Below are 12,929 nucleotides of genomic sequence, written 5' to 3' on the forward strand. Positions count from 1 at the left end.
CCCTGCGCTCCCGCACTCTACTCCTTGTCTCCAAAGCTTCTCATCAGGTGCAGACTTTGGGAAAACGTTGCTCGAATAGTCCCCTCCAGAAAACTTCCAGGTCATTAAGTATATGTGTGTATATATACTTATACATATGTGTACGTGTTATAAACGTGCATATACTGACAGCAGAGAAGCCGACCTTGGATAAATATTGTGTGTATGTGTGTGTACACACACACACATCAGTTTTAGCTTCAGCCCTACCCCCTTTTTCAGTTTAAAGCCCTTTTGATTAGATTTGCAAGACTCCTTGTTAGATGCACTCCATTCCAAGTGAAGAGCCCTTTACCTTATTCCAATATGTATCAAATCCAAAACTTATTCTTTAGCATGATTTTTTCATTTAAATATAAGGTGTTGCCAATATGATAAAAATGACAATCTACTTAAACTGATTTACTTAATGTCATGCCAACTTAAGCACTAAAGAATTATTTTATGGAACTAAAAAAAAATAGCAATTCATCTGAAAACAGATCAAGAATATCAAGGGAATCAATGCAGGCAAATGGATGGATGGAAGCCTAGCAGGTTCAAGTTTCAAACTATGTTTCAAAGTGGTGGATCAGTGAAATAGATTAGGGACTAATGTACAGTAGGAAATGACCATAGTAATCTAGTGTTGAATAAACCAAGGATCAAAGCTTTTGGAGTAAAAACTCAAGGTTTGACAAAAATTGCTAGGAAAACTAGAAAGCAGTTTGCCTGAAACTAGGCATAGACCAGCATTTCACGCCATATACTAAGATCGAAAGGGATAAATGAATTAGACAGTAATATAATAAGAAAATTAGGGAAGCATGAAAAAATATACCCATAAGACCTTATGGATAAGGGAAGAGTTCATGACCAAATAAGAGATAGAGAGAATCAGAGGAAGTAAAACAGAAAATCTTGATTACATGAAAAAATCATACAGCTGAAATTAGAAGGAAGTTAGGAAACTGGGAAAAATGTTTATAGCCAGTTTCTCTGATATGTAAATCTTGAAATTTCTCAGACTTGTGAATGTTAAAAATTTCCACATTGAGGAATCCTCCATTGGGGCCATCCAGGTTTAAAAGGTAAGAAGAACTTGCAAGAGAGACTAAGAAAAAGGAAGAAAGCCCTGGGTTACGATGTCACGAAGGGACGGAGGGGTCAAGGGGGTAGGTGGTGTCCCAAGTCAGGATATCTTTCCAACTTTGTGGAGGGCGGCAAGAGGAATCCTTTTTCTTCTACTCTGCGAGGGCCTCCCTGCTCCTCACTTCCCTCAGCCCCTCAGTTCATAACCAACTCCCTACTGGGAAACATTCCCCATTTTGATGTGAGAACTCGCCAGGATCAGGACCTCTACTCCACAGGTACTTAAGACTGCTTTAGGGGAGAAAACTCCTTGCTAAACAATGAAAGTACTTGGACCCATGCTTATAATAAGGCAAGGAGTTCTTTGAGCCATGCCTGTTTTTTAGAATTGATACAATGAGATGCTAGGTACCTAAAAGGGTCGGACAAGTTTTCTCTTAATGAGATTAGTTGACTCAGCTGTGTTTTCACTGGTTCAGACTTACTGAGGAGATTAGACGACTTAGCAGGAATTCAGATGGACAGTCCTTTGGAAAACATCTACAGTGGTTGGTAGATGTAAGGACTTAGGGGAGGTGACATAGGAGAAAAACCCCTATATAAGAAAAAGCAGAATCTCTTGAAAAAGAAAAAATCCTTTTGGAGGATCTCTGATGAGGATCGCTTGGGAAGAATCTCTTGAGAGAGGCTCTGGAGAAGGGAAGCTCTTGGAGGACAATCTCTAAGGAGGTCTCACTGGAGCTCCTCTGAGGGGACTCTGTCCCTCTGGAGGCTCTGGAGAGAGGCCCTTTGGAACAGTCTCTGGCTGGAAGGCTCTTTAAGGAGGACTCTGGCTGGAACTCTCTCTGGTGAAGTCAGCTGAGATGGAGCTGGCCTGGTGTCACTAGAATCCTTGCTTAGACAGACCTTGTGGTGAGTGTTAAAAGACTGACTGACTGATCTCTCTCTCTTAAGACTCAGGTCTAGGCCATGTTGGCTTAAAGCCCTTCATACTTATTTCCTTTTTCTCTCTTTCTCTCTTTTCTTTAATTCCACATTTGTATTAATTAAAATCTCTATAAAACCCAGTTGACTTGGGTATTTGAAAAATTGGGAATATTTCCCTGGTGACCACCTTATATTTGATTTAAAAACCAAGACACTGTAGTGAACATATTTTCTGCGGTCAAATTTACTCACCCTCTCTTATATCTATCACAATTTATATCTTCCACCATTTTAACTCACTACAGTTTACAACATCACTCTTTTAACTGTTACAGTTTAAGGCCTTCAACCATTTTAAATCTAACAGATAAAGGCCTCATTCCTCAAACATATAGGAAATTAGTCAAATTTACAAAAATAAGAGCCATTCTTCAGTTGATAAATGGTTAAGGGATATGAACAGGCAGTTTTCATATGAAGAAATCAAATGTGTAATCACATGGAAAAATGCTCTAAATTATTACTGATTAAAGAAAGGCAAATTAAAACAATTCTGGGGTACCACTTCACATGAGTCAGATTGGCTAACATGACAAGGAAAATGACAAATGCTGGAGAGAATATGGAATACATACGTTGTTGGTAGAGATATGAACTAGTTCAACCATTCTGGAGAACAATTTGAAACTATACCCCAAAACTATAAAACTGTATCTATCTGTAGCATACCAGGCATGTTAGCATTTGGAAGTATGATTGATGTATTGATAGTGTATCTTAAGCATTCATATACCAAGACTCATGGTCAGATCACTTAATGTTCATTGTAAGGAAAAGGGACTACTGCCCAAAGGACCATCGCAAAGGACTAGCAAATTCCTGGGCTGGGCGTTGAGAGCCACAGTGCCCTGGCTTGGACTACATTCCTTTACAAAGCACGGGTTCGATTAATCTCCTCCTCTTTGATTCCGTCATTGTCAATTCTGCCAATGTAAAAACCTATAGCATGTCACCTATATTCATTAATCACCTCCCACCTGACATTCCTAAGGTCCCCAATAAAGGCTGGAGAACTGGTTCGAGCCTCTTCTCTTCTCTTCTATTACACCTCTTGCTCTCACAGTCCTTGCTCTTGCTCCTGCACCTCTTAATCTTGCTATGGCCCATAATGGCCTCCTCATGTCTGACTGATGTATGCAGCGCAGCTGCCCCGCACATCTCCCATTAATCTCTTGGCTGTGCAGCCCATGGGGGATATCCCAGAGTTCTCAGCTCCACTCATATTCTCTTGTTTCTCATACTTATAATTTCTCCATTTGCTTTCTCTTGCTTTCTCTTGCTACGGAGTTCGTATTCCCCACATGTTTTAACTTGTGGTCTCTAAGTCTTTATTCCTGTGTCTCTTCCTCTGACTGCCTTATCTATCTCACATCCATATTCCTCTAGTCTCCATTTTCCTTCTCAGGGCACACGCACAGATAAATTATATAGGAAAGGTTGGCGGATCTTTGATCTGTTTCTCATATAGATCTAATAGTGGTATTGCTTGATCTGTATGAGAAACAGACCAAAGAAAAAAAAGACTATAATATTTTGTACATATTTGTAAAAAATATTTATAACAGCTCTTTTTGTGGTAAGGATTTAGAAATCAAAGGGATACTTATCAATTGGGAAATGATTAAACAAATTGTGGTATATGATTATGATGTAATACTATTGTGCCATAAGAAATGATGAGCAAAAACATTTTTTAAACACTTAGGAAGACTTATATGAACAGACGCAAAGTGTCACAAGTGAACAGAACCAGGATAACACTGTACACAGTAACAGCAATATCATAAGGATGATCAACTTTGAAGAACTTAGCTACTCTGATCAAGACATGATCCAAGAAAATTTAAAAAGACCCACGATGAAAAATGCTATCCATGTCCAGAGAGAGAATTGATCAAGTCTGAATGCAGATCGAAGTATATTTAAATATTTTTTCTTTTTGCAACTTGGCTAATATGAAAATATTTTTTGCATAAATTCACATGTATAATCAAGATCAAATTACTTGTCTTTTCAAAGAGGGGAGAGGGGAATAAGAGAGGGAAAGAATTTGGAACTCATAATCCTAAACAATGACTGTTAAAAAATATACATGTAATTGGTAGATATTTAATAAAATAGATAAATATATTGATCAATCAATAAATATAAGGTATTCCGAAATCTTAGTGCAGTTTTAAGATATTCATCTTATTTTGACTGATATTAACCAGTATAGGGATCGAAAAGTATGAACAAAAACAAGAATGTAATAGTTGCATATATATATGAAACTTCCATTATTTTTTTATTATCCCTACCCAAAATGGCGTGTGGCATTGCTGAGTTGTCTGAAGTTTTCTTGGCAAAGATACTGGAATGGTTTGTTATTTCCTTCTCTAACTCATTTTACAGATGAGGAAACTGAGGCAAACAAGGTTAAGTGACTTGCCCAGGGTGACAGAACTAGTAAGTGTCTAAGGTGGATTTGAACTTAGTTCTTTGTGACTTTGGGCTTGCACTCTACTGCTTTCAAAGTAATATGTATGTTGATTTTAATGTAGTGGTATACAACTTAGATTTTCCTGGGTGCCACCTCCTCTCAGACTCTGAAATTATTTTGTTTTTGTGTGTTTATGTGTGTGTATTATTTACATGTTATTTCCTTTATTGAATGTAAGCTTTTTGAGGGCAGAGCCTGTATCAGCTTTGTTTTTGTTTCCCCATCACCTATGTTAACTTGGAAATAACACAGAACTACCAAAGTAGTCAGAAAAACCTACATTTTTAATCAGGAAAAGGGGGATAGGGTCCAACACTGGCCACCACCCAGAGTCCAGCACCACATACTACACAGGGCCCGCACCCCGAGGACTCTGGGAACCATATCCCTGGGAGAAGGCACCACACTAAATGTCAGCTCTGATGCCAACTCTGCTCTGAGAGAAAACACCATGCTAATTGCCAACTCCAAAAGAGGGACAGAACTTGGGGAGGTCTCTTATACCCTCTAGAGAATTTGATATGGCAAGCCTGCAAAGACAAACCACAAATAGGTTGCAAACCTATTTCTCAGGGGTATCACCTAGGGGTCAGCTATATCACACCAAAGGCAAGGGTCAAACTCCTGAGAGGAGACTTAGCACAATAAGGGAAGCACTTAACATTAGCTATGTCCACAAATCCCACCTATGCTAAGGGTTCCCAAACAGCTCTAAAGTCCATAGTTCAACCCCAAAACAGGGGTGCCTGGTACTGAGGTTTCTCAAAGGGCAGAGGTAAACTGAGTCATCCAAATTTCTCCTCGACACCTAACACAGTCCTTGATAAAAAATAGACCTTAATGTTTGTTGATGGCTGATTAGTTTCCTCAAACAAATATGTGGAAACCTTGTCCCCATCTCCATCCATTCATTTGAGGTGCCCAGAATTACACCTGCACTGATACTAGGTAGATGTATCCTTAGAGGAAGCACCAGGACTTCAGGGGCACAGAAATTTCTTGAGTCTAGCAAAAGACCAGGTAGATCTAGGATACAATGGATAGGAATTAAATTAAAGATGAATACCTGAAGTATTATTTTTTTAAGTTTATTATCTAACAAAACAGAACTACGTTACTAAGTTTTTTCTACCTGCTCAAAAAGCCTGCTCCACCAAAGCCTTGACATGAAGGAAAAAAGAGAGAGATGGACCTCCACCCAATTTATATCCTGTCTACCTCAACATGTAATGACAAGAAGAGAGTAGGGTTCTGGGAATCATAATTTTGCTGGGGATCATAGTTTTTAGGGTAACAGATTCTAATCTGATTCTAACCCTGAGATCCTTTGGAAGACTAGTCTCCCCAAAGGATCTTGTAAACATAACCAACTTATAAATTACAATAATTTGGGAATGAAAAGGAAAGAGAACAAAACCAATGATTGCTAGGTACATTGACAAAAAGCCAATTAGGGGGCAATCCCCTTCGGCATAAGAGTATACATACAAAATAAATGTGTTACAACCCCCCACAGTTCAATTTCACCACAACCCAAAGTTCATTCTAGACTTTTTGGCCCAGTGTGAGGTTTCTGTAGGCATCTCCATGGCACCTTCTCCAAGCAGTTCACTTCCTGGATTCTGGGAGGTAGCAAGTTTCTTAACTTTTATAAAACTAGAATTTTATGACAATTATACAATCCCCCCCCCCCCCGAAAAGGATGTTGACAAACACACAGATCAACTCAGGATACATTAATTTCCACTAAGAAAACAACTTTATAAAAAACAATAGTATAGCAGCTAATTCAAGAAAACCTTTTGGGTCTAAAACGTCACCAAGAATCTAGATCATTTTGGTGGAGGTAGATTAAGCTGAAGAGTTGTGTAAAAATTAAATTAGTCTCTAGTAATAAAAAGATTATATTTTTTGAGGTTTATTAAGGATTACTAGAATCAAGGATACAAAATAATAACCACGTTTGTGCCCAGGGCTGATTAGCCCATTCAAAACTTACTTACTACTTACAGTTGGAAATCAACCATAAGCTACTTAGACTTCATGGGAAATGCTCCCTCCTGGTAGCCATCCAGGGGAACCATACCCCTTAGGAAAATGTTCCCAGCTGCTCTGGTATGAGACTGTAACAGCCATGAAAGGCATGTCTTTATATGTCCCATCCATTAGATTTTTATAAATGCAGAGGTGGGGATTAGTGCTATAACACTTCACTCAAAGCTACTTTTATGATGGTATCTTCTCCAGTCCAGTTATATGGTTAGGTACAAATAAAGACAATGTAATAGCACATATAGCTAATTGTCAAAACACAGTAATCTAAAGTGACATAGTGTAACAGAACTTAACAAACAAAATAAAATCTTAAAACAAGCAATCAGCAAATACAATATATGTGACAGGATATAGACACTGAATTCGAGTCCTTTTTTTACAATTCCTATACAGAGACTTAAACAATGGAGTCTGAAAAGACTTAAAAATCCACCTCCAGACTCTTTAAGGTTCCTTCCTCTCCCCAGGATCATTATCCATTTAGGTTCCTTTTGTCACACCTCTGGGATCTCCCATAGTGAGGGAGAATTCCTCACTGAACACAGTGTGGAGGAATCCCATATTGGATGTATTGTAGAGACTGGGCAGGCCAGAATGGCAAGGGGGTGTAGGGAGATGAATCTCTCCTCAAAATTGAAAGGATCAGTGCACCCAGGAGCAGTAGGAAGAAAAGACATCCCAAAACTGGGAGCTATTTAAGATAATTAATGTATTGCTCCTTCACAGAGTGAGCCATACTTGTAATTCTACTTCTTGTTTGGAAGAATAACGTTCCTTCCCCTCCCCACTAGGAGTAAAAATACCAGGGAGCAGCTTGCTTTCCCTGCCACATGGACAGGGTAAAAGACCTTTAAGAGGCTAATTATTGCCTAAGGGAAACACACCTGGGCTTCCAAGTGTAATTTGGGGGGGACTCACACTCCTTAAATGGAGAAATGAGGGTTAAAGGCAGTGAGGAAAGGGTTGCTGAAAATGACTTCCCTCACTACTCCCTCCTGGAGTCCCTGAATTACTTGAGAGAGACAAAATGGAGATCTCCCCTCAGTGAAGGCTTGTCCTTTGGTGACCATGCCAACCCTCAAGGGTGGCGGGGAAGTCTTCTCTACAAGGAGAGATATGAAGGACCTCAATCTGGATATGCACTGGTTTGGGGAGCTCACAAGCCTCCCCCTCGTGGCTTCTTGAAAACTGGCAACAAGATGGAATCTGCCAATGGGCTTACTCTCTAGATATAAATAAATGAGATTGAATTTGCTATCTGACTGCTTATTTGATTTAATTCTTGATTGGAGCAAAGGGTAAAGGATAGAGGGGTTCTGGGTTGCCCTAAATCTCTTTCTAAATAAAACTAATTACTGAAGTACAAGGTTTTCTCATATCCAGGGAAGAGTACTGCTTTTTTACTGAGTCCAGTATCTCAATAGTTCATGGAATGAAAGTCTTTGAAGAAATTAGGTTTCTTGACAGGAACCAGCAATGTTTTAAACAGGAATCCTCAATGTTAGAATTTCTGTCAGTGACAGAAATTTCCACAGGTGACTTGAAATGGCCCAGAGAAACAGCTCCTCCTTCCATTCCCTTCTGCATCTCAGCACCCAAAACCCTGCTCCCCAGAATTTCCCAGAAGTCCTTGTTCAGTTTCCAACTGTCCTTCCTACATCCCAATTTCCCCCAACAGTTCTTTTGTCCTACTCCCCATCATTACACAAGGCAAGCAGTGAGCAAGCACTCAGCTGTTGGCAATGTAAGGGAAAGAGGGATTTATACTTTCCAAACCTCCAGATTGCTGCTCCAATCAGCCACAGTAGCAGGAGGAGGAAGAGGAGGAGCAGGATTGGCAGAAGCAATGGTTCTGCAAGGACCACCCAGGCAGGGAGGCAGGATAGGCAGGAGCGGGCAGCTGGGACAGCCCAGGGTGTTAGCAGAAGGAGACAAGATCAGCAGCAACAGGCAGCAGCTCCAAAGAGAGTTCCTCAAAGTTGGGGGGAAAGAAACCATGGCAGGAAAAATGTGGTTTCTTTTCAAACTAATCTACTCAAAGAATTAAGGGTTCTGAACCCCACTTCTGGTCACCATAAATGTAAGAATTAAATTAATGTCCAAAACTTCAAGTATTATATTTTTAAATTTTATTCTCTAACAAAACAGAACCACATGACTAAGTTTTTTCCTACCTGCTCAAAAACCCTGCTCCACCAAAGCCATGACAGGAAGGAAAAAGAGAGAGAGAAGGATCTCCATCCAATTTATATCCTGTCTACATCAGCACATAATGGCAGGAAGTGAGTGAGGTTCTGGGAATCATAGTTTTGCTGGGGTCATAGTTTTGCTGAGAATCATAGTTTTTAAGGGTAACAGATTCTAATTACACAGAGGATAAGGGAACCTTTGCTATTCCTCCTGAGGTCTTGCCCTGGTTCTAGTACTTCTTGCTGCCCATAAGGACAGTGACAGTCAGCCCTGCAAATTCCCTTACTACACTAGCAAAGTCAGTTACATTTGATCATCCCACAATGTTTCAGTTACTGTGTATAATGTTCTCCTGGTCTTGCTTATTTCACTCTGTATCAGTTCATGTAGGTGTTTCCAGTTCTTATAGAAGTCAAGCAGTTAATCATTTATTATAGCACAATAGTATTCCATCACCAACATATACCACAATTTGTTCAACCGTTCCCCAATCGAGGGATATTCCTTCATTTTCCAATTTTTGGTACCACAAAAAGTGCAGCTATGAATATTTTTGTACAAACAGAAGCTTTCCCATTTTTAAAATCTCTTTGAGATACAAACCTAATTGTGCAATATTGTCATATCAAAGGACATACATTCTTTTAAAGCCTTTTGGACATAATTCCAAATTGCCTTCCAGAATGGTTAGATCAAGTCACAACTCCACCAGCAATGCATTGGTATCCCAATTTTGCCACATCTCCTCCAACATCTATTATTTTCCTTTACTGTCATATTGGCTACTCTGTTAGATGTAAGGACTCCACCTATATTTTTATGCTGTGGACAGAAAATTTCCAAATTAACTCTATGCTATAAGGTAGGCCGAAAAAGGAATTATTCTGACTTCTGGTCAAGATGGCGGTGTAGAAGCAGCGAAAGTTCAGACCTCGGAAACCCTTCCTTACCGATTTCAAACAGAGTGCTCCTAGGCCACCGAAATTAAAGCTGAACAACAGGATAGACCTGGGGAAACCTCCTCCTGGACCTGGATCAAAAGGTACCACACCCCAAAAGCCAGAACCCTAGATCACTCGGATCTAAGGGGTAGATAGAAAGAAGGTCCCAGGACCCATCCCCCCCAACCCAGAGTGCTGAGCCCAAGGCAGCAGTGGGAACCTCAGGGCTCTGAGGACTCACCTTGAAAGCAACCTGAGCCAGTCTCCGTGGCGCCCAACACAGACGGCAGGGAAACATAGAGAGAAGGGGGAAGCCTGTAGCCCCCTGGCTGGGTTCTTTCATCTGAGTCTCAAGGGAGGTCCCAGCTTTAGGGCACCAGCTGAACCCAATCCCATCAGGAGCCCTCAGAGCTACTGAAAGGACAGAAAACTCAGGGCAGGCAAAGGGGTTGCTCCAAAGAGCTTACCTTGAAAGTAACCCAGGCCAGTTTCTGGGCACTCAACACAGACTGTGGAAGAGGAGGTTGCTGCTTTTCTTTTTCTTCTTTCTTTTGGCTCGGGGATCATTCGGCCCACACCACCTGAACCTAATCCTATCAGGAGCCATCAGAGTCCAGGCAAGCCACAACCCCTCCCCCCTTAGAGAGCTGGGTCTTCTGAAAAAACAGAAACCTAGAGGCGAAGTCAAGATGGCAGCCTAGAAGGAGCATAGACCTGGCAGCCTGGCCAGAGCTTTAGAGATCCTCCATATCTGCTCCAGCCGTCCAGGAAGTTTAAAACTCAGAGTAAACCCAGCCCAACTAAGCTGAACTCAATCCCATCAAAAGTCTCCAGAACACAGGGAAGCCCAGGCACCCCATCCATCCTCATTGACTGCTGGACTTTAAGCCAATCAAAAGCCTCCAGAGGACAGGAAAGCTCAAACCCCCAACAACCCTCCCTCAGAGATTACACCAAGAGATCCTCTGTTAAAGCTCCAAGAGAGGAGACTGATAGAAGTCCCTAAAAAACAAAAAAATGAGAGGAACAAGAGCACAGACAAATACGGGGAGGAAAGAAGGGGTGAATTTGAACAACAGAAACAGAAGAAACTACAATAGACAGCTACTTCTCACCAAATGGAACAGAGGGGGAGAGATCAGCAAACGATAAACCAGAAATCCCAGCGAATTGGATACAGGCTGTGGAAGAACTCAAAACACAACTAAGAGAGGCTGAAGACAATTGGGAAAAGAACTTAAAAATTAAGATAAGTCATCTGGAAACAGAGGCACTTGAACTACAACAAGAAAATAGTGTCCTGAAAGCCAAAATCATCCAGTGTGGAAAATGAGGCAAAGGAGATGAAAGACGAGATAAAGAGGATGAAAGACGATCTTCAAAGAAACTCAGACCAGAAGGAAAAAGACGACCAAAAAGCCAAAGATGAAATCCAATCTTTAAGAACCAGAGTAAAACAACTAGAATCAAGTGACCTCACAAGGCAGCAGGACACTATTAAACAAAACAAAAAGAATGAAAAAATTGAGGAAAATGTGAAACATCTCATTCACAAAACAGACGATTTAGAAAATCATTCAAGAAGAGACAATTTAAGAATAATTGGACTACCAGAAGACCACGACAAAAGAAAAAGCCTGGACATAATACTAGAGAAAATTATCCAGGAAAACTGTCCCGAAATCCTAGAACAAGAGGGGAAAGTGGAGATTGAAAGAATCCACAGATCACCCCCTGTATTTAATCCCCAACTGACAACACCAAGAAATGTTATAGCCAAATTCAAAAACAATCAGATGAAAGAACAGGTATTACAAGCTGCCAAGAAGAAACCATTCAGATACCATGGAAACATGGTGAGGATAACACAGGATCTGTCTGCATCCACACTGAAGGACCGAAAGGCATGGAATATGATATTCCGGAAAGCAAGGGAACTAGGCCTACAGCCAAGAATAAAATACCCATCAAAACTGACTATATTCTTACAGGGGAAAGTATGGTCATTTAATACAACAGAAGAGTTCCAAGCATTCATAAATAAAAGACCAGACCTGAACAGAAAATTCGAAGTCCAACCACAGAACTCAAGAGAATCATCAAAAGGTAATTAAAAAAGAGGGGAAAAACAACAACAACAACAACAAAAAAGGTTTTTTTAAGAGACTCAATAAGTTAAAATGATATGTATCCCTATAAGAAAAGAGGTCATTGGCAACTTAAAAACTGTTGCTATCACCTAAGCAGCTAGAAGAACTACACTCAGAGGGAACAGTGACAAACTGTATAGGATGAAAGGACAAGACATAAATAGGTATATAGATATATGCATGCATAAATACATATACATGTGTATGTATATATATATATATACATGACTTAAGCTAAAAAAGAAAAGAGGTTATGACTAAAAGAAATGGGAAAAGAAACAAATGGGGGTAAATTTATAAGTCACAAAGAAGCTCATGGCGGGAGGGGGGAGAACATCGATACACTGGAAGGGTAAAGAGGTTGGAGATAGGAAATACTCAACTCTTACGTACTTTGAAACTGACCCAAAGAGGAAAGAACAATCCAATCCATTGGGGAAGAGAATAGATTTGTGCCCTATAGGGGAGTAGAAGGGTAAAAAACAGACTGGTGGGGAGGGAAGCAGTGCAAGGGAGGGAGAGGGTGGGTGGGGGGAATTTTTAAAAAGACTGCAGGGGAAAATGAGGGAGGGAATAAGAAGGGAGGGGGGTAAAAAGGGAAATACAAGGGGGACTGATTTAAAGTAAATCACTGGACTAAAAGGTAGAGCTGAAGAAGAAAGGTTAGAATTAGGGAAGGATATCAAAATGCCAGGGAGTCCACAAGTGACAGTCATAACATTGAACGTGAATGGGATGAACTCACCCATAAAACGTAGACGAATAGAAGAATGGATTAGAATCCAAAACCCTACCATATGTTGTCTCCAAGAAACACACATGAGGCGGGTAGACACCCACAAGGTCAGAATTAAAGGATGGAGTAAGACCTTCTGGGCCTCAACTGACAGAAAGAAGGCAGGAGTGGCAATCATGATATCTGATAAAGCCAAAGCAAAAATAGACCTGATCAAAAGGGATAGGGAAGGTAATTATATTTTGTTAAAAGGGACTTTAGATAATGAGGAAGTATCA

The sequence above is a fragment of the Monodelphis domestica genome, chromosome 7 (genome assembly GCF_027887165.1).
Source record: "Monodelphis domestica isolate mMonDom1 chromosome 7, mMonDom1.pri, whole genome shotgun sequence".
NCBI classification, from domain to species: domain Eukaryota; kingdom Metazoa; phylum Chordata; class Mammalia; order Didelphimorphia; family Didelphidae; genus Monodelphis; species Monodelphis domestica.